Consider the following 21,852-nt stretch of genomic DNA (forward strand, 5'->3'; position numbering starts at 1 on the left):
CCATTTCTTTTTATTTTTTTTTTTACTCGGATTGACCGAACACGATGTCTGGCGAAAGAAGACGTTTCCCCTCTTTTCCAACTCGCTCTTTCTTCTCCATCCAGAGCCCGCTCGTGTTCCTCATGTCTTCGATGTCTTGAGTGCTTAGTTTATGAAACCGAGCTGGAAGGAACACCTTTACGTGCTCGTGATCCTTCATAATTTCTACGTAGACCGCCTCGCCATACCTCGTTTCAATTTTGTTAACATCAACCACATCATACTTGATGTTTTTAGGAATTGTCGCCATTTTTTGAAACTCTCCACATTTCTTTAACTTGTCAAGTTTATGCAAGATCGACGAAGACATGATGCTTACTTGTACACTGATGCAATGATGACGACGATGATCCTTCGGGACACGTTGGACCGACTGAAAACAAAAGGAGCACATGTTAGAACACTGCAAAATATTTCATCATTCTGAACACCATACCTCCTCAGAAGGAGGTTCGAGAGTGAAGGAGCTGAGCGTCAGACAGTTCTTATATAAGAAGTTGCCAGCATGGCAACCTTGAGGAGTCTTCTTTTTTTTTACATCGTCAACTCTGCAGTCGGACCTACCTTTGCAGTTTGCTTTTTTTTCCCTGCAGTTTGCAAGCACGGACTTGTTTATCTAACGAAACGTATCTTGACCAGACTTCATTCCCTTGCACGAAATGACAGTGATAGCACCTTTTAGGTTCGTGACGCCTGCCTCGGTGTCAATTTCAGGGGCTAGTCAAAGTGGGAAATCCACCTTCGTGGCACGACTAATTAAACACAGAGCTGTCCTCTTTGACAAACCGTTCAAGCAAATATGGTATATCTATCTTTATAAGCAGCCGGTATTCGATACTCTTCCTGAAGTAAATTTCAGTCAAGACATCCCTGCAGATCCGGAGAATTATAGCCACTCATTATTTATATTTGACGACTGTTTAGCCGACCGACAAAGACTCAAAGAAATCTGCAAATTTTATATCGCTGGGTGTCACCACCTGTCATCACGGCTGTGTTCATCTCGCAATACCTGTTCGTCAACGACCCTTTGTATCGCACAATACAATTCAATAGCACGGCTCTCGTTTTATTTCGTTCAACCACGCACTACAGACCAGCTGCGTATGCTGTCCAGGCAGATTTTCGGGCGAAATGATTTGTTGCCCACGATATATAAAGATGCCTGTCAGAAACCATACTCATACTTAGTTATCGACTTGTCTCAACAGAGCAACGATCACTATAAGGTGTGGACCAACATTTTCCCGGATGATCACAGACAGATCGTATACAGGTCATGAAAAGGCTTAACAAACACATTCGTTTCCTTCGTATGATCGCTGAAGCAAAGACAGGGGAAGATCGTTACAACCTGATTCAACATGCCAGCAGGGAACAGCTACGAACAATCAGGGAGATTTGTATGAACCTCTGCAAAGGAAACATCGACGTACCGGCGAAAGTTAAAAAGCAATTGCAGCCTTTTGCAACACCCATTAGGACACTGGCTTCCAGGCAAGACCGTGCAGATGTGAAGAAAATTAAACGGATTCTTCATCAGTCCGGCGGGTTTTTGCAATTTTTGTTGCCCCCCTTGTTAGGTCTCGTTTCAAGTTTAGCGGGCAAAAGCATCGCAAAAGCAATCGGCATTTAAATAATGCAGAAATACGAGCTTGTTCCCTATCGGGAAAGCACTATTCCGTCGATATTGAATAAACAGGAGCCTGATGATATCAAGGCCAAGGAGATCATCCAGTACTTGCACAAGCTATTGCATCCTCCCGCGAACACATTAAGACAGCCTAGTGCAGCAGGTGAGGAGACAAATCATGTGGCATCGACAAGAGAGCAGACACAGATTCAAGCGGACGAGGAGGAAGATGCCATCGTTAATTTTATGAGCAGCGGCTACAAGATGAGAGCAAGCCAATTACTGCGTTTACTAAAACCCGTGCTCGGCTGGAATAGTAAAACGTTTGAGCTCATTGTCAATGGTGAACAAATACCAAATACCAACGTTGTAGACCTTGTTTATTATTTGGTCACAAGAGCGCGAAATGTGTGGCGACCCGCGTATCTCGAGAGGATCCTACCACTATTGGTCAAGCTAAATATACCGACACTTATCGTACATCCATCTCGACTTGAAAAGGAGACTGCAGAGCCATCAGCCGGTAGTCCTACGTTCACACCTGAGACACCTCGTCGACGCATTTCTCCGGTTATCACAAGAGCGGCTAAGAGACTTCGAGAATGGAACCGGTATTGAGCACGTTGGAAACGCAACAGGAACACTGTGGTTACCTTCGGGACGAAAACATTCTGGCGCATTTTCCCGCACGACACAGGAAGAAGGCCCTCGCCATTCTGCAGATGCTAAAGACCGTATTTGCGATAGATGAAGAGGGAAGGATTATCTGTCATTCTCGCGTTGTTCCAAGTAGTTCCGTCATCGAGCTTATAAAATACGAACTGCACAATCGATCGCCCTCTTGGTACAAAGGTGACGTGGCAGCCGTTATAAATGCCTACTTGTCATTCGACGGACTTCGTGTTCGTGGAAGAAAATTGTGCTAATGGCTGCTTACGTGGACGTATACCATCCTGGTGCTCTAGGTGGTGTTCAACGACTCGCACGAGCGATCGGTGAAAAGCCGGCGAAGGTTGCCAAGTTCCTGGAAACCAGTGATGTGTACTCTCTCTTCAGAGAACTTAAGCGACCACGTCAGTTCCGGAAGACCATCGTTTTGGGTGCGAAGGATATATTCCAAATAGATTTGAAAGACCTTCAGAAACTGTCGAGATACAACAAGGGTTTTCGCTATCTTTTGTTTTGTATCGACGCATTTTCTCGTATGCTTGCTGTAGTGCCTGTGCAGAATAAACGAGCAGCGGAAATTATACGCGGACTGAGACTCGCTTTTAGACGTATTGGGACTCCGAGACTGATTCATTCAGACAGAGGTACAGAGTTCACAAATAAGTCAGTCGGAGCATTTTTAAAATCAAAAGGGATATCTCTCTTCCACACTAATTCAAATACGAAAGCAAGTATTGCAGAACGATCTATTCGAAGTCTTATGACGCCACTTTATCGTGCTTTTGAATATCAGGGACATAAATCGTACTTGAAAATTTTACAGCCTCTGGTCAAAGCATATAATCATCGTGTTCATAGAACTCTGTCGGCACGACCTGTGGATGTCAACAAAGAAAATGAACATTTATTTAGACAAAAGCTCTATCCTACTCCGAGCAAACCCCCAGAGAAGCCACGTTTTCGCGTTGGCCAGCTTGTCAGAATAGCAAAGTCTAGACACCAGTTAGTCAAAAGTTATCTTGGTTCGTTTACGCGTGAAATTTTTGTGGTGAGAGCAGTCAAGATTGGTTACCCGAATACCTATCTCTTACGTGACCAGCAGGAAGAACCTATTGAAGGTCAATTTTATGCAAGCGAATTAACACGTGTGCAGCCTGGAAAGGGCCACCGCATTATAAAAAGACGCGTTCGGAATGGAAAGGTGCAGTACCTGTTGCAACCTTCTGGAAGTCGTAGAAGGACTTGGGTTCCGGAGAACTACCTGCCACCACCGACGACGAAATGACTGGCGATCACTGGTCCGATGTCGAACAGCCAGCCAACGCTGGCGATTCCTGGTCCCAATCGGGTGATGATGTGTGCGGCATGCGGGACGTTACCCAGGATCATCAACTCCAAGGAAAATGTCGCCGTCCTCATACCTGTTGGAATGACGTGTTAGAATGCGGTTCATCGAAGTCAACGGACGACACAGTGCTCGTCGCAGCATTTAAGATAACCAGAGACATTTTCCTGTTCCAGTCCCTGCCTCTGAACCTTCCCGCGAAAAAGACTGTGTGGGAGTCTTCAAAAACAATGTATGCCAGGGTGCACAGGAAGTGTGAGCACCTATCCGACCACCCGTTCGACCTGGTCTCCGAATGGGGAAAACAGATGAGCTCAATATTCAGCTATTACGGTGATCGTGACGTCGACGTAATGCAACTGGTGGCCGAAAGTCTATGTATCATGTACTACGCAATGAAGACTGGCTACCATTACCTGGCTGTGTACATAAACGACATGACAATTGACCTGTTGCAAAATAGGTTGTCACCCAAAGACGCTTACCAATAAATATTGAAATCCATGACGAGTTGTCTCATTTTACTGTAGGTCGTCATGGTAAATAGATGTCCGGAGATGTTCTGCTACACCTTGTCCTTTCTGAGTGCTGTTTCCCTGTTCGTTTTCGTAGCTACAACAGAATTTACAAAACCAACACTGAAACAGGGAAAATGCACTACCGTGACTCAGATTGACCATAACATCTACGTCCACCGATGTCCAGCTGCAGTAACTGCCGTACGCCTTTGGCTCAGCAATGGTCATCCGACGAGATACGGAGTAAATCTGTCGCAAAATGATACACGTCAACTATGGCATTGCTTGAAAGAAGCAAATGTCGCGCACAATTATTATAACTTCGAGTGCTCGAAGCTATGTGAAATAAGCTTCGAACCCAGGCAAGTAATAGAACGATGTCCCGGCAATGTGTACAATATTGCAAGACTCATTGGGAATGGAAAGCACAGCGGTTACGGTATCACTCTTTCGAAATCGGCTACCATGTCTCTGCTGTCTCATCTGAGCGAAACAATAAAAAGAATTTAAAACAAATACATGCCCGCATTTCATTTAGCTATAAAATACACTGTAACACAAGAAATGGTTTGAAATACTCACATCACTTGGCTCTTACGTGGCACACTCACTGCTGGAAGCTCGTACGTGGCAGACAGCGTATACCACCAGTCGAAAATTCATCTTGCGAGGGCGATAACGGTTTCTTTTTGTGTGTGTGTGGTTGGTGTTCCCAAAGAGCGTTTGGAAAAAGCCAGACGGGTGTTTCGCGGTTGTGTTATCATACCAAAAGAAGAAGAAAAAAGAGCGCGTCGGCAAGAGGTATCGCATTTCACATGCTGCTCCTGCGAAAGGAGAAGCTGTCCACGATGCATTCACGTGATCCTTCCTTCCCTTGAAATAAAACAAAAATGAAGGGTCTTATAAGCTAGCTGTCGACGACTGAGACCGATCAGACCTTCATCGACGACGCAACTTTGAAAGGATGTGAGTATACCTCTTGTCTTTATGCCTTTTTTTTTTTTGTTATTTTTATTTCGAAACCATCACAGCTGGTAACCGCAATACGTAGTCATGCAATGCTTCTCGATTCGTTGTATGCTGTTGTCGCAATGCGCAACACAAGTTTGGAAATGTGTGTGTATAGAACACCTCTATTTTATTGTGATTGTTGTCACTGGGTTATTTACTTCCAAACGTCGTACTCCTATGCAAATGCATGACACAGTAACAGAGACATATCGGAAAGTGGAAAACGTTAACCGATTCTTTGAGAATGCTGCTTGTTGTTGTTGCGTGACACCTGATCGAGATTTGAGTCATCCTAGACTTTGTCCTGATTGAGAAGAGCATTCACAGGATGTTTCGTTTTCCCTTTGTTTTTGCAGATTGCTTCTGTACAAGGATGAAGTCAAGCAAGACTCTGGTAATTTGTAACATATCTTTCGTTAGTTGAATAAAAGAGTAGTAAAATAATGTGCTGAAATAAAAAAGGAATATATACAGTGTTGTCTGGTCTCTGATATACATCATTATTTGAGTGTACTTATCAAATGGGGGGAAAAAATCATGCTGTGACGCGGCATTTAGTTTTTTGTCAAATGAAACCGTAAGTACAGACGGTCAAAAGCTTGAAACTAGAGGGACATCTGGTAACCATTCAAAAACCTGCGTTGACGTTGTCACAGCGAAACTAGCGTGCTGCGGTTTGAAACCGAAATTACAGTCGGTCAATAGCTTGAAACCAGAGGGCATCTGGCAACACGTAGGAATTCGAAACTGAAACCAGAACTACACGTACCAAGCTTGGCGTCCATTCATTTAAAACCGAAACCGAAACTACAGACGGCCAAAGCTTGAAAACTAGAGGGCGCTTGGTGGGAACCGAAACTACCTGGCGCTCTGACGCGGCAACCAAACCAGGTGACGGACTGACGTCAACCCGATCGGAAAAATACTATTAAATGTCATCAGATGTTATTGCCTGTTATTAAATGTCATTTGTGTGTTATTACATGTCATTTGCGTGTTATTACATGTCATTTGCGTGTTATTACATGTCATTGCGTGTTATTAAATGTCATTAAACGTGCATCCAGGTGCCCATCAAACACTATCGACACGTGAGTTCCCATTGTTTACCCGAGTTAACCGTTACCTTATCCTGGCGGCGCATGTTATTGAAACCTGGGAACCCATTGTTCACACTATCGATACATGATTTCCATTGTTTTCTGATATATCTTATCGTGCGTGTGCGTGTCGCATGTAACCTGAGCGGCCCATTGTTACCAAATGCAATATCTATCACTACTCTGCTGTACTAATATTGTGAGTACGGAGACATTCCTGCAGAACATATCGGAGCATATTGTGTGCTATTGTTTGTATCATCTGCAGCAGTATATTGATAATGTTAATTATTCAATGACTTCAGCTAACATTTACATTCTTACTTCCAGGTAAACCTGTCACGCAGATGCCCTACCCCTTGGTATGCATAGTTCAAGATTGTACCGAAACAATCCACCTGGAGTATTATTCTTCGACTGGCAGTGGCATAACTATCACAACACACCACATACTGCATGTCTATGGTGCGTGTACAATGCATCAAACCTATTCTCAGGTACAGGCCAGCTGGTACGCAATTACAACATGAAACAACTGACACAGAGACCGTGAAGTCATGCCTTTTCCTCCGCCTCGGGTTTCATGTTATTATCCTCACATGCAGCTCAATTCGCCTGTGCTGTGCAGCATGAGCAAAAGCATATATTGTTTGTGGTCACATGACACGGAACATAAATACAGTGAAACCTTCCTATGTTGGACACCCGCGGTGCAGCCGAAGCGTCTCCTACTTATAGAGGTGTCCGAGTTACAGAATATGACGGCAACAAAAAATGGAAGAGATCACAGCTGTGAGAAATGTCCCCCTTCTTCGATTTAAGGTCCTTAGTGGTACCTGGTGGTGGTGCCTGGTAGTGGTACCTCTACCCACTCTTCACTGATAATTATTACTGATTTTAGTATATTCAATTCCGTTCCGATCCTACTCAATGGCATTACCTCTGGAGCTTTTCGAGCAGCAAGGACTTGTGTCTGAAGCGTCAGGCCACTTCTCATAGCTTTGGTGCAGTGCTCGTTCAAAGGCTCTAGACAAACTGAAGACAAGTGCTCACATAAAGAATTACAATTTAGACTGACAGCACTTGTTTTTGGACTCTAAAAACTAAAGCAACAAAATGCTGAGACCAGTATAGGGGGAGAAAGGGGCAAAAGTCAAGGCCACTGGCTCATTTTGGGTCTTTTTGGTGCAAAGATGGGCCGATATTGAGGTAATTTGGCCAGGGTTTTGTCCGACTTTGCAGGGAAATCCCTATCCTACTTCCAAGATAGGGAGGTGTCCGACATAGAGAATTTCGTCCCCATGTAGTTTCAATGGGAGCCTGCCCGTGCAATGAAATCATGGGGAGTTGTCCGAGGTAGGGAGGTGTCCGGCTTTGGAGGTTTTACTGTACTATGGAGCATTCTACATCATGTAATCTAACAGTTGTTCACATTTGGATATTTTAACCATAGAATTTACCCTGCATGCACCATACCATGTCCAAACACGAACAACTGCTAGAGAGCAGCATGTACTGTTTCCGTATAGCACTTATGGCTTGCGTCCTGTGATCGGAAACAGTGGTGTCTTTTTTTCTGCTACAACCAGTAAACTACAGTAAAGATTTAGAAATACTGCGTCATACCATAAAGCACTATGGGAAATGGCAGTTTGAAAAACTGGAGAAGACTGTTATTAGAATGGGGGACATGATCTACGGTGAATTTTTTTACAGTGTGTGCTGTACCACGTAATGCACTGCAGGCCTACCACAGTATGGTAACGCTCTTAATTCTGATATGCTTAAAAAAGGAATGTGTGCGTTTCTTGTACTAACTTCCCCTTATGCAAGGTTGTAGAAAAATGTTTTCAGTTAATGGGGAGGGAGAGGACATCATTCTGGAGTCTCGTTGACCTACAACGTGTTGTGTGTGAATGTCATTTTGAAGAGTGTAGGCGGTACAAGACTGTGTTCCCACATTCTTGGCAGTGTTGACTAATAACCATAATAAAGTAGAGGGTTATCAGTTGCTTCATATATTTGTGTCATGGCAAAGTATGTAGATATGCATCTATGCATCTGTCTCAACATGCAGGTGACAAAACTGCTTTTTATGCCTAAGCTATGACAAATAGTTGTTTGTTCAGCACCACTAATCATGTGCCGGCCTCCATGACATGTCTGTGACATTCCAAAGTGATTAACATGTCCCATAGACGTGTGCAATGCTGAAGATGATTGTGTACCTTCTATGGATTCTTGATTCAAGAAACGTACTGTGTGATTTGCTAACAGCGCCTGGCTGTACCTTCACAATTCTACATAAAAATATGTAAAACTTGCCGAAGGAAACATCATGAAGGTCCATAGCGAAAAACCCTGAGACGAAGGATAGGAAGGGACATACACAATGTCTCAACATAGCGTGTTTATGTCCCTTCTTGTATCTCCTCTTCAGGTCTGGCCATCATGGACACTATCACCAGCTCGCTTGCTGGTGAACCGTTCTTTCAACGATAAGGGTCACTTTCATGGACTGGATGGCAGCCAACATGCTGTCAATAAAAATAATAATGGAAGGAGCTCAATATGATCCTTAGGCTGTGCGTGGTCACTGCTTTCTGACAAATGGTGACTTAGAATTTCAGGACAGTGCCTGCAGTTGTAGTATTCTTGTGTTCTCACCCTTGACGCCCGTTGTGTGTCATCGGTCACCTGTAATCTGCTAATATGCACATAGCTAAAACAAAGTATATTTGTATTTCTTTGAATACAGTTGGTACAGCACATTGTTTTTTACATATTCTTTGGAAAATATAAATAAAAAATTCTCTACTCTCCAAGTCTCCTGTCAGCTCTACAGAGCAGCTTCGAATTTCACTAGAAGCCACGTGTGAAACCTGGACCAAAGTAGTGGTGAAGGTCCATATAGGTCATAGATAGATACTATTATTATTATTAGATCATAGGTCAGGCTTAGGTCCTGGTTGGTAGCAACGCATTTGAATCTTATTAAAAATTGGTGCAGGAGATGACCAACATAACTAAATACACCAACTGACTCTCACAAATTTTGTGGTGTTATACTTTTGAAACAACATTAATACACCGCAGTGGTCTTTTCTCCTTTGTTCCTTTTAAGCTAGAAATATTATGTTTTCGGCATCACCAGCCTTAGTTGCTGAGCATGCAGTTATTTACGTTGAGCACTGCAGTTTCATATTTGTTTCTCTGAACAAGCAAGCCCGCTTCCTCATTTTGATAAGAGTCTTTCAGCTTTGACAGGGCATTTGTGGACAAGGAAAACATTTGAACTATTGTGTATTTTGCTATGAAGTGCACCATACAAGGCAGAGGACACCATCAACCATTTCCACCAAGGTTATTAAATTTGTGATAAAGTACATATACCTTTTATCACTGACTAATTTGGTGACAAAGTTACTTGAGTGGCAGTTGTGCAATTTTAAGCACATATTTAAAAAAAATAGGATATGGGAAGTGCTGACTGGTTGAACATGTGGAGTACGCAATATAATCATTGGGGGTTTACGTCGCGAGAGAACTGAGTGTGGAATACACAGCACAGTGTAATGTTCCTTATTCTGGCAATGTTAGCATGGTTCAAGAAGTGGGAAATGTTGCACTACCCTTAATAACATCTGTTGGGCCCAGCAAACAGGATACACACACCCTGATCTGAAGACACTATGCCTAACTCAAAAGCAATATGAGATCGACCCGTACGTGTTTATTTGCAAAACTATTATGAATGAAATATGGCCTGTGTGGTATAGAACAATGCGCACACTCAAGTAAACATGCAAAAAATACGTATAAGGTCTCTCGACCTACATGCCGCGATGCGCTCTACGAGATAAACAACACACTGCAAAACTACATCCAACACTTTTTGTGCGGGGCAACTCTAATGAGCACTTTCATATAACTGACGAATGGTTCAACGAATGCAGTTCGAGTGGTCACGATACGTTCCTACGTCGTTCATTGCAGTCGCGCTATGATGCTGCACAATATATGTATCTCGTGTAACAAGCCTGGCAATCGCGCGATGTGCATGGGCAGAAATACGGCCTTCTTTCTTTGAAGACCAGTCCTCTACAGGTATATGCTCAAACGATCACCAAGTCTCACGTTGTTGCTCAATCGCTCCCATTCCTGCACTTGTAGTAAAAGCAGCAAACGGGTTGACGTGAATGGCAGCTGAACGGTTGAACTGCGAAGTTCTCGAGCACACAATCACAATTTCACGCCGAAAATGATGTTGAGGTGAGTTCGCGGTTATTGTTTCCATCGTTCAATAGTTCTCGGGATTACTTCGGACGAAACGCTCATCGTAGCGGGCGGCCATAACTGGATTTCCTCGCAAACGGGAGAAGACGCCAGGGAAGTCAGAGAAAGCATCAGCTTTCATCCAATCAGACGCACGGTTCTCTATCTACGTAGATGGAGCAGGTCTATCCCATCTACGTCACAAAAATGGCTGCGCCCATGGCTTGTTTTGGTTTCTTTGATGAATTAATTTTCGTAATAGGAAGACAAAATTGAGAAACGAAGGTGCGTTTCGGGGGCAGTTGGATGTGCTCGTTCTGAATATTACAACCGCTTCAACACATCTGGAAATCGGCGTAGCTGACCTTTAAATACCCTGCCAATGATGAGGACGGTGCCCCGAAGAAGAACAGTCTCTGTTCGAAATATCGGCGGCTCCTGTACTGAGCAACTTCCTTCCTACCTTGGCCTAAGTAATTTAAGTCATTGAAATTGTTCATTAACACTCAGCTAAGAACGACCCTAAGAACGTTTCATGGTAGTCGGATTGGAATGGTGCGATTCTGAGCTGGGAGGCTTTATGTAAAAGGTGCTTTACTGTGTCAGCACTGACCGCCGTCGTGCTACCATGTGTCCGTTAGAGTGATGTGCCCGTACAACAAAGACAGAGAAAGTGCAGTCAGAGAGCTCGACTCGTTTGGGACCCATTGCCGATTTCTGTCAATACGATGTCAGTATTGTTGTTTTTGCTTCTTTTATTTCAAATCCGCACAGAAACCCAGCTTGGCATGTTCTTTTCATTTCGACCAGCATGAGGGTGGCTAGCGCATTCCCTAGTCACGCGGCAAACTTAATGCAATAGACGGAACGACAGTAACTTCACCCCATAACCAATCATCATCTCGAATGACACCATTCGCTCCCCTGATTTGTTGAAAACAGGATGCGTACGCCATTTCTGTTATAATGATGTCCGAAAGAGACAATGTTTAAGACCGAAGGTCGCACAGACGACGACGTATTCATCCGTTGGTCCGCGTGTTCGTATTTACATACAGGACGCCTGCGATAACTGCAGTGATGATCTGTAACACATAGCGCTGTCAAAGAAAACCTGATAGCTCCCTGATCAGGGTGGTGTTACAAACGGACTGATCTTACTATGCAGCACCTGTTTTTTCAGACAAGCGTCATGGGAGAGTGTCAGTTTTTCTTTGACAGTGTTATGTGTCAGCGATCATTTCTGCTGTTAGGGTGGTCACCCTCCGTATAGCTGAGTCAGATTTCGTATATTATTGTAATATAGAGGGAGTCCAAGAAAAGTGTCATTGGATTCTAATAAAAAAACTACGCCACCTCGAACCCTTCGGTCAACATCATTTGTTCTTACTAGGTTTTTGCCACCTCCTGATTTGCATGTCACGTAACCTAAGTTTAATTGTGTAAATTTTTGCGAAGTGAACTCAGAAATTTCCCAGTTAAAGGTTTTACCTCACGAACATGAAGAGCGTGCCGAATTTATTCGAATTCATGATAATTGACAGGATCTATCATATCAGGAAAAAATAGCCGAACATCACGCTTCTCGGGGCACTTCAGTATAACGCGCGAGGACTTTTTGAGCGCAATCGCTGTCAATCCGACGAGAGGAGGTTGGAAACCCAGCCCACAGAGTGATAGTAGAGACAGCTCTTGAAGTTGAGAAAGGGACGGTATGGTCCCAGCCGAGGCCGGACGCGATAAGCTATGTCTGTTTTATCACTCTGCCGTGCCCGGTATAGGCTGGGTTACCAATCTCCTTTCGTCAAATTGTCAGTGATTTCACTGAAAAATTCGTCGCGTGCTATCCTGTGCGAGCTCCGTAGAGCATAATTTTCGGCTATTTTTTTTCGGTACGATAGCCCCTCAATATTCCTGGCAATCATCATGAACCTCAGTAAATTCGGCATGCTCTTCACAATGGTAGGGTAAAAAAGTGACTTTTACTTGGCAAATTTCAGAGTTCAGTTCGCAAAAATTTACATAAATAGCTTAGCTTACATAACAAGCACATCAAGAGGTGGCCAAAACTTAGTAAGAACAAATGGTGTTGACCATATGATTCCAGGCGGCGTAGTTTTTCATCTTTTTCAAAATTCAATGACACATTTTTCTGGGACACCCTGTATGTCACTTAAAAATGGCTACCCAAAACTGTCGTTGATCCCAAATTCTTATATATCTATTCATGTGTATGTCTTAGGATCCTAACAGTTTTCAGTTACTATCTCTGTTGTTATTTCGTGACTCGAAAAAATCCAGATAGTTGTTGCAGGGGACGAAGCTAGTAGATTATGAAAAAAAAAACACGAGAAATAGTTTTTATGTTCATGCGCAACATGCAAAGTTTCGCACTTAATACCCTGTGAACCGTTATTTGAAGCGGTACCCGGTACTCTTTTACAGGTTTAGTTCCGGTTCAGCTTAAAGATGTAGTCGACTCTTTCGCTTCGGTTCAGTTCCGGTTGGGCCAAAAATAACGATTATTAACGGTTTGCAGTTTGGGTCCGATGTTCGGTTCGACTAATGACTCTAATGTCGTATGGTTCAGAGCTGGCTTCATAAAAGATGTACATTTGCTTTCTATGATCCCTTTCTGTTCATTATTTTGCTGCACAAAGAGGCTCACGGTATACAATAGTCGTCACGTTTCATGAAGCGAGACGTTTGCTGTGCATATTTTAAGAGGGCATACTAGCTCTCCGTCCCAATGTATTTCCTATGTAACAGTTTTTATGCTTTCCCTCGGTAACCGCCGCGCAGATTTTGACGCGGGTGGCTTCATCATAAAGAGGAAGACGAGATGAAGAGTATTACGCTACCACATTTATCATATATGTATGTATTTTACGGCGACGTCACAAATGCGAAATTTTTCTCCTCCGTCTCTGAACAGGTTTTATTAAGCTTCTATAGACATTTCGAAAAAAACTTTCCATCTACTTTCTCTGGATATACTTCAGGAATCGATAGACATCAAATTTATATGTCTACCACTTTCCGTTTTTATAAAAAAGCATGAAACGTGAGTACGGATAAATACCGTCTCAGAGCCCCGTAAACCGCGTCATTCTGTGTCGCCCTTTAGCCGTAGCACAGGAAAAACCGCGCGGAACATTTTGACCGTATCCATCCGCCGACCATGCGGCGCGCACGCGCACTGTAGTGCTCCCTCTCTCCTCTTTACTTTCATGGACAGCGGACTTAGAGCATGGCCTTGGACACCAGAACAAAAGCTTACTTAGCTGCTCGTAAAGGGATTATCTTCAGCCAGCATTGTCGGGGGGGGGGACGTTGGGTAGACGAGCCAGCATTGTCGCGGCCCGTGTAGGAGACCACCGAGACCAATAAACCTCTTCTTTTTCGGTGCGCTTATAGAGAAGTGAGATGAGTTTATTAGCTTCACATGAAACGTCAATTTGCTCGATTTTGCCGTTTCGGGTTTGTGCTTACTCAGTCAACTGTCTCATAAGGCTAACGAGAATCTCTCGTATTTACGGTTAGTGGAAGGCCGACTTCACAAACATTCCAGTAACGTTCAACAGGACTGCCCTGTAATGTTCGTAATGGTGAAACAGCCAGCAAGCGGATTACACAGAGATAAATGTTTCTTAGGATAACTGTGCTTAGAACTGCAGCTATATTTGTTGTTTCTCTTTCTTTCTTTTATTGATCGATTTATTTCTACTTTTATGTTTATTATTTTTTCTTTTTTTTTCATGAAAGCTCCACGTGAACCAATAAGAAAAATCGATCAAGCGGCCGCTGCACAATTATTTCCGCCCACGCAATGAGCAACAGTCTTTTCCCGAACCCAAATTCACATTCGCGAAGCAAGGAAAACCAACGACAACCAAGGAAAGCAGGGGGAGGGGGATATATTTATTAGAGGAAAAAAAGAAAGAAAAAAACAGGCTAAAGGTCAGCCAAACGGGACGTCGGCTTGCTATTCCGGAAATACATAAATAAATAAATAAAATCGGGAAATATGAGAAAAATGAAACGGACGCGACGGAAAAGCACGTCCGTTAGTTGATTATAAGGTTAGTAAAAGTTCGGTGTTTGCATTTTCGTGCTACACCCACAGACGTAGGAAAGTGTGGGACAGTGGTTCCAATGTCAGCGCAAAGGACGCAGGTGTCGCTGAATATAGACGCTTGTGTCAAACCTAGATGCCAACGCGGTACCTCACGGGTACTTCTTTGAATAGGCAAAAAATAACTAAATGAAAAGAAGTGATCTGTAATACGGATTGACATTGATTGGTTCACAGACAGCTGCTATATTGGTACAACCACAAAACGAAGGTCGTTAGAAGGTCGTATAAAGCATGTTACTGAGTTCCCTATTTCTCCCTAATATTTTTTTCGTCAACATCAACATCAATTGAGTTTTAAGCAATGCGCATGTGTGGAGCGACGCGCATATTAATGAAATGTTAGGTGTACAGCATATGTTTTTTTTTTTTGTATTGTCAACAGACAGCACTTTGAAAATAGAAAAAATCGCAATGCTGCGTCTGCATTCCGGGAAGTTATCTTTGTCGCTGCTTTGTTGTCACTTTTATCATTGGCTGCCTTTGCGCCATTCGTTGTCGTAAAGCCGTGTTGGTGTTTTCTTACTTATGCCCAGTCCGGCCGTGCTGCCAGGACGTTTTTCCTGGGTTTTCCCCGACGATCACATGCCGGTACGGTTTCCTTGGAAGTCGGCCTGGGACGCGCGCTGTTGCGTTGGTCGTGACGAGCAGCCCGCCCTCAGCGAGGCCAACTGCGTACGGCAAGCAGAATATGACAGACACGACCAGCAGCTTTTTTACCTAATGCGCTTTTACCTTTTTTTACCTAATACTATATTATTTCGTGAATATTTTGAGATTTGGGGATTTCAACTTGTGGACCAACCTCGTAATTTAGAACCTGACTAATTTATTCTGTCACGACAGCAACTCTGTCCGGAAGTTGTGAACATATCAAATCATAAAATATCGTAATTTGACGGACTCTCACGAAAACAAAAATCATCATCTCTGTTTTTCATCATCTCATCATGTGTTTCTGTAAAAGTATTGGGGTAGGCAGTTCGATTTCGTCGAAACCCCTTTTTTTTTCTTTATCACATCACATCACATCATGAAAACAAAGAAACAAAAACATTCCGAGGATACGCCGCGAAATATGTGTTATGGAGTGGCTGATTTCGAAACTACATCGATGCCATATTAGTTCACGACCGACATATCCTGAAGCCGCTTATCCATCGAGCATTTACATCTAAAAGATCACCAAGTCCACCGTGCGGTTACATCCAACGTGTCGGTACATCCATACCATGCCGTTATAGCCAACGAGCCGTTGCATCTGTAGAGGACGATGGTCTTCCTCTACATGAGTCCTGACCGGCGATGATGGAATGTCCCAGCGGGCAGGTGTGCGTGGCCTCACGCTAGGACGGTGCCGGTAGAACTGCCGTGCCAGCGCCGTAGGGCGTGGCAGCAGAGGCCCGTCGTCATCGTCGTCCACGGGCCGCCACATCACTCCCCCCCCCCCCTCAGACGCGGAGCGGTGCATGGGGTTGAGGTTCACGTCGATACCACGAAGAGGAGAATGATGGCTGCTCGTAGATGGTGGACGGATGGGCGTACGGCTTGTGCTTGTGGCTGTTGATGCAGCAGCAGCGGGATGGCGGGAACAAGAGTGCTGCGATCCGGGTGGGGTCCAGTGATGAGATGTGAAGCCTCTGAAGCCGGCGGAGGCCCGGTATAGTACGTTTGGCCGTGAATTGCTTGCCACATATCTCGCCATCAAGCACTTCCACCACTTTCTCGAAGGACGCAATTTCACAGTCTACACCGACCACAAGCCCCTTACGTACGCCATCTCATCCGGTTCCTCATCTCATTCGCCTCGGGAGGTGCGCCATCTCGCGTACATCTCCGAATTCACCACAGATATTCGACACCTCCCTGGCACCAGCAACGTGGCAGCGGACGCTCTCTCACGGGCACGGATTTCCGCCATCACGTTCCCGACCACTGTCGACTACGCTTCAATTGCGCAAGCTCAGGACCACGATGCTGCCATCCAAGACCTCATTGCTTGTCCACAATCTCTGTCCATCCACAACATTCCCTTCCCTGGAACGCCTACCACTAATTATCCTTGGCGTCAGGGCTGCCATCAAGACAGACGCACCTGTCTCACCTGCTGAGCTCGTGCATGGCGCGCCGTTAAGACTACCAGGAGAATTCTTCGACCATGCAACTCTCGCCCAACCTGCTCCTGACCTTCTTCACTACGCCACTCGCCTGCCGTCGTACTGTGCTGACTTGCGACCACTGCCCACACGGTCCTCTTCATCCCGTCCCGTCCCGTCTTCATTCATCCGGCTCTTCATTCCGCAACCCATGTGTTTCTGCGGCACGACGCGGTTCGTAAACCGCTCCAACCCCCGTACGACGGCCCTTTTCCCGTCCACTCTCGTCAAGCGAAGACCATCACCATTAGGCTTCCTCACCGGCTCGAGGTGGTCTCGGTGGATCCGTGGCCTCACGCTAGGACGGTGCCGGTAGAACTGCCGTGCCAGCGCCGTAGTGCGTGGCAGCAGAGGCCCGTCGTCATCGTCGTCCACGGGCCGCCACATCCAATGCGCCGTTACGTCCACCGATGGATGTAACGGCGCGTTGGATGTAACGTCTCATTGGACGTAGCGTCCCCAGACCGGTTAGAGCCGGGTCCTAGGTTAGTTTCCAGGGTAGGTTAGTTTAGGATTGTTTTTGGCAGTTCACCGTCCACAGTTCATCGCATCTTCCTCATCACATTATAATTGGATATTCTGAAATCCTAAGCTGTTTGGAGAAGGATCGAAGACCGCTTGGTCGAAAGCCGTTCGATCGAAAGCCGGTTGATCGACGCCGTTTATTCGAAAGACGTTTTTTCGAAGGGAGTTCGAAGGTCGCAGCGTGTCCTTAGCACCTCTTTCTCTGTAACTTTTGACTCGAGTATATGGAGCATGAGGCAATCAGTGTCCTCTCCTTGTTTGTTTGTTTGTTTCCTGCTTTTTTTTCGGCTAAAGAGGGGAGACCACTGGTTATTTGCAGACCTTTGTCATTCGCGAACATCACAGCCGTTTCGAGTTTGTGCTTACTCAGTCAACTGTCTCATAAGGCTAACGAGAATCTCTCGTATTTACGGTTAGTGGAAGGCCGACTTCACAAACATTCCAGTAACGTTCAACAGGACTGCCCTGTAATGTTCGTAATGTTGAAACAGCCAGCAAGCGGATTACACACAGATAAATGTTTAAGATAACGGTACTTAGAACTGCAGCTTTATTTGTTGTTTCTCTTTCTTTTATTGATCGATTTATTTTTATTTTTATCTTTATTATTTCATTTATTTATTCTCATGAACGCTCCACGTGAACCAATAAGAAAAATCGATCAAGCGACCGCTGCTAATTATTTCCGCCCACGCAATGAGCAACAGTCTTTTCTGGAACCCAAATTCACGTTCGCGTAGCAAGGAAAACCAACGACAACCAACGACAGCGACTGGGGAGGGGGATATAATTATTAGACGAAAAGGGAAAAAAAACGGGCTAAAGGTCAGCCAAACGGGACGTCGGCTGGCTATTCCGAAAATACATAAATAAATAAATAAAATTAAGAAATAGGAGATATACGGACGCGACGGAACAGCACGTTAGTTAGTTGATTGTTAGGTTAGTAAAAGTTCGGTGTTTGCATTTTTATGTTCAGGTTAGTCTAAGTGGGCTTTGGCAGTTTCCGCGCAGAGACAGCCAGGTAACATTTATTTACAGTTGTTTATTTTGCAACGGGGACTTCGATCATGTTATTTTGAGATACGGCCAATTTTTCGAAACCGGTTCCCTGGATTTTCCATGTTTCGACAATCCTTGCTATAGTTGCATGTTGGATGACCCAAAACCTATACCCGTCTGTCTTTGGACGGCGAACAAAGGCAGGCCTTCTGAGGAAGATAAGGAAAAGCTCCGGGTCACTGGGGATTCTCCGCTGAACTAGTGTCTACGCTGAACGAAAAGTCTGGTGTAATGTGAAGTACCCTGTGAAAACCAAGGAGTGTCTAAAAATATAGTACTGAAGTTTCCGGGTAATAATCAGAGCGTTATGAGACGGAAATCGTGCTCCGAGACCTCGTCGCGCGTCTTGTCCATTTATACATAAAGATTGAGTTCAAGGAGTTATTCCGAAATCCTAAGCTGTTTGGAGAAGGCGTTTGATCGAAAGCCGGTTGATCGACGCCGTTTGTTCGAAAGACGTTATTTAGAAGGGAATTCGAAGCTCGCAGCGTGTCCTTAGCACCTCTTTTTCTGTAACTTTTGATTCGAACATATGGAGCATGAGGCAATCAGTGTCCTCTCCTTTTTTGTTTGTTTCTTGCTTTTTTTTCAGCTAAAGAGGGGAGACCACTAGTCATTTGCAGAAAGGTTTTATTGGTCATTCACGAACAGCACAGCCTTCTCGCTTTTAACTCTCTCCCATCCGAAAGGAAATAAAATTGAATAAAACTGAATTGAATTGAATAAAACAATTCGGAAGCATCCCCCGTAGCTGCAGGACACATACCGAAGAAAATGTCTTCACGTTGGGAGCAGCCAATAGTCTGTGCTCCTTCTGGGCACCCTTTTCATTGCTGGGATCCGAAATGGGTGTCCGCCCATTTGGTCGAACGCCGTTTGATCGAAGGCGTTTGATCGAACGCCGCTTGGTCGAACGCCGTTTGATCGAAAGCCGGTTGATCGACGCGGTTTGTTCGAAAGACGTTTGTTCGGAGGGAATTCAAAGCTGCATGCACTGTGTTGTCCCCACCACGTTTTCTGTAACTTTTGACTCGAGCATACGGAGCAGGCAATCAGTGTCCTCTGCTTTTTTTATTTCTTCTTTTTTTTCTTTTTTGCTTTTTGCAGCCGAAGAGGGGAGACCTCTGGTTGGTTGCAGACGTTTGTCATTTACGAATCAGTAGGACACATATTGAAGAAAGCTGCCCCAGGTTGAGAGCAGCCGATAGTCTATCCTTGTTCTGGGCACCCTTCTTATTGCTGGCGACATATCTAAAGGGAACGGTCTGAAACGGGATAGTCATATGTGCAAAGCCACTCGAAGTCTGTGGGTGATAAGAACGAAATTTCGCCGTGGTACAACGAGAGATATTAAATTAACAGCATGTAAAACCTTAGTTCGACCTTAGAGTATGCATCTGCATTCTGGAATCACTACTCATGTACGCTATCAGAAGAAATAGAGAAAGTAAAAAGATCTGCTGCCCTGCTTATCCTGTCTACGTTTTGAATGACTTCTTTGGTTACATGTCTGTTGCAAGAACTAAATTTAGGTTCACTTGCACATAGGCGAAAAGTAAATAAACTGAAACTGCTCTTTCTCCTATACAGTGGTCAGTTGAATACAAACAATAATACACTGTTAAAATTTGTTCACATTCGACGGGAATAAATCATTAAAACTGTCATTTACTTATTTTTTAATTCGTTTGCCAAAATGTTTAATACTTGACATCAATTTTTATTTGACAAAGGGTTGGGGGATTAACAAGTACAGCATGTGTAGTCACTATGTGTCAGAGCGGCAAAACCGGTTAAGGGTGAACAACCTCGGCCCTTGTACTGCTTTTTGGACACGAAAAAGTGGGTTAGCATGAGGAATGTGTTTACGGGGAAGCAGATTACACAAAGTTAAATGTTCCTTAGGATAACTGCATTTAGAACTGCAGCTTTTTTTTTCTTGTATTTTTTTGTCAACCTAACTAACGAACTTCCGGTGGCGCATGATGGCGCATTTATGCGTTCGAAATCTGCAGAAAAATTGTGGAAGCCATACTCAGCTTAAAAAATAAACGGACAACGGAAACGTCGGCTTCCGTGCATCAGAATAGGGCAACATGGTGGACAACAGGGTGTATGTGAAAGGGCAACATGGTGGACGTAGGAGAGATGTGTTCAAGTACCGCTAAGGGAGCTATCGGTGCATAAATCGAAACGATGTCCCACATTGGACGCTCATCGGCAGTACTCCTAGTGGTGCCTACACATAACTCTCCTGAGACCGAAATGCACTACCATGCACTGTCATGACCGCCCTATTCTAATGCATGGAAGCCCATGTTTTCGGGCTCTGTTTTACACTGAGTATGGCTTTCAGGATTTTTTTGTAGCTTTCGCACGCATAAATACGCCGTCGTGCGCCACCGGAAGTTCCTCGGCTAAGTAGACAACGAGTTACATGTAAAAATGCGGGTCACGTTTTTCTCCACACACCCTGTACTTTCTTGCTGGGTTGGAGCGATCGCGTCCCATCCGAATGTCTGTTGCTACTGTCTAGCCAGCAAGCACCACCGCACGAGTACGACGCAAATCGAGGAACACCTTCACTCAGAAACGCGTTCGACGGCTCCGTATTTTCTTCGAGTCCTGTCCACAAAAGAGTTGCCACTTCGCACGGGCTTGCCCTCGCGTATACGTAAATGTATTCAACTTAGCTGCTCTCAAACACGGGACGCATTGCGCGACATTACCGATAAAGAAGCCGTTATGCAGCCCTCTTGGGTCGCTGTTTAGTTGAGGAGAGTTTGGGGAGATCAAATTAAAACGAACACTACGGCACATTGCTAGAGAGTCACATGTACCTCTAAGTCTGTGTGAGTGCGCGAACGATAAACCATTACAAAGGGAGCCTGAGGGTCATAGTATACCGACATACATTCCACCGTAACCGTAACCCTCGTATAGTATCCGTGACATGACTTCAGAGCACACGACGTCTGTTTCATTCGCCTATCCGTAGTTCAAACCGGCGATGTTTTTTCTTGGACCGAAAACCGTTAAATATATTTTTCGGTTTCCCTCCTGAGCGAAAAAAACGTATACGGTTTCGATTCCGTTCCGGTTCGCACCAAAATAGCGGTTTTTTTCGGTTTTCAGTTCCGGTTTTCGGTTCGCTCCGACACCCTGCTACCAAGGTCCCTTCAATGGCACGAGCGTCCCATTTGTCGCGGTGTTCCTTTGAGACGTGCATATAAGCCCTATGTTGAAAAAGCCTTGTTTGGAATTATGGCAGAACTGGTATGACTATACCACTTTCTGTTTTTGCTGATAAATCTTATCACCAGAAATGGCAGTTTCTGGTTTGCACCGCACTAGGACAACAGACATGCTGACATGACCATATGT

At 44.5% G+C, this 21,852-nt stretch overlaps 2 long non-coding RNA genes across 2 annotated transcripts; one reads left to right on the plus strand and one right to left on the minus strand.

Annotated features, from left to right (window-relative positions):
* Positions 1-396: 396 nt before the first annotated feature.
* LOC135373983 (uncharacterized) lies at positions 397-5,164 on the minus strand. The gene is made up of 4 exons (XR_010416698.1): positions 4,787-5,164; positions 4,172-4,453; positions 3,552-3,762; positions 397-412 (listed from the first exon to the last, which is right to left on the minus strand). It is a non-coding gene; the product is annotated as an uncharacterized LOC135373983 (long non-coding RNA).
* On the plus strand, positions 4,958-5,688 carry LOC135373985 (uncharacterized). Its single transcript, XR_010416699.1, has 2 exons — positions 4,958-5,170; positions 5,572-5,688. It is a non-coding gene; the product is annotated as an uncharacterized LOC135373985 (long non-coding RNA).
* Positions 5,689-21,852: the final 16,164 nt, after the last annotated feature.

This window comes from Ornithodoros turicata, unplaced genomic scaffold (assembly GCF_037126465.1).
Source record: "Ornithodoros turicata isolate Travis unplaced genomic scaffold, ASM3712646v1 Chromosome37, whole genome shotgun sequence".
NCBI lineage: Eukaryota > Metazoa > Arthropoda > Arachnida > Ixodida > Argasidae > Ornithodoros > Ornithodoros turicata.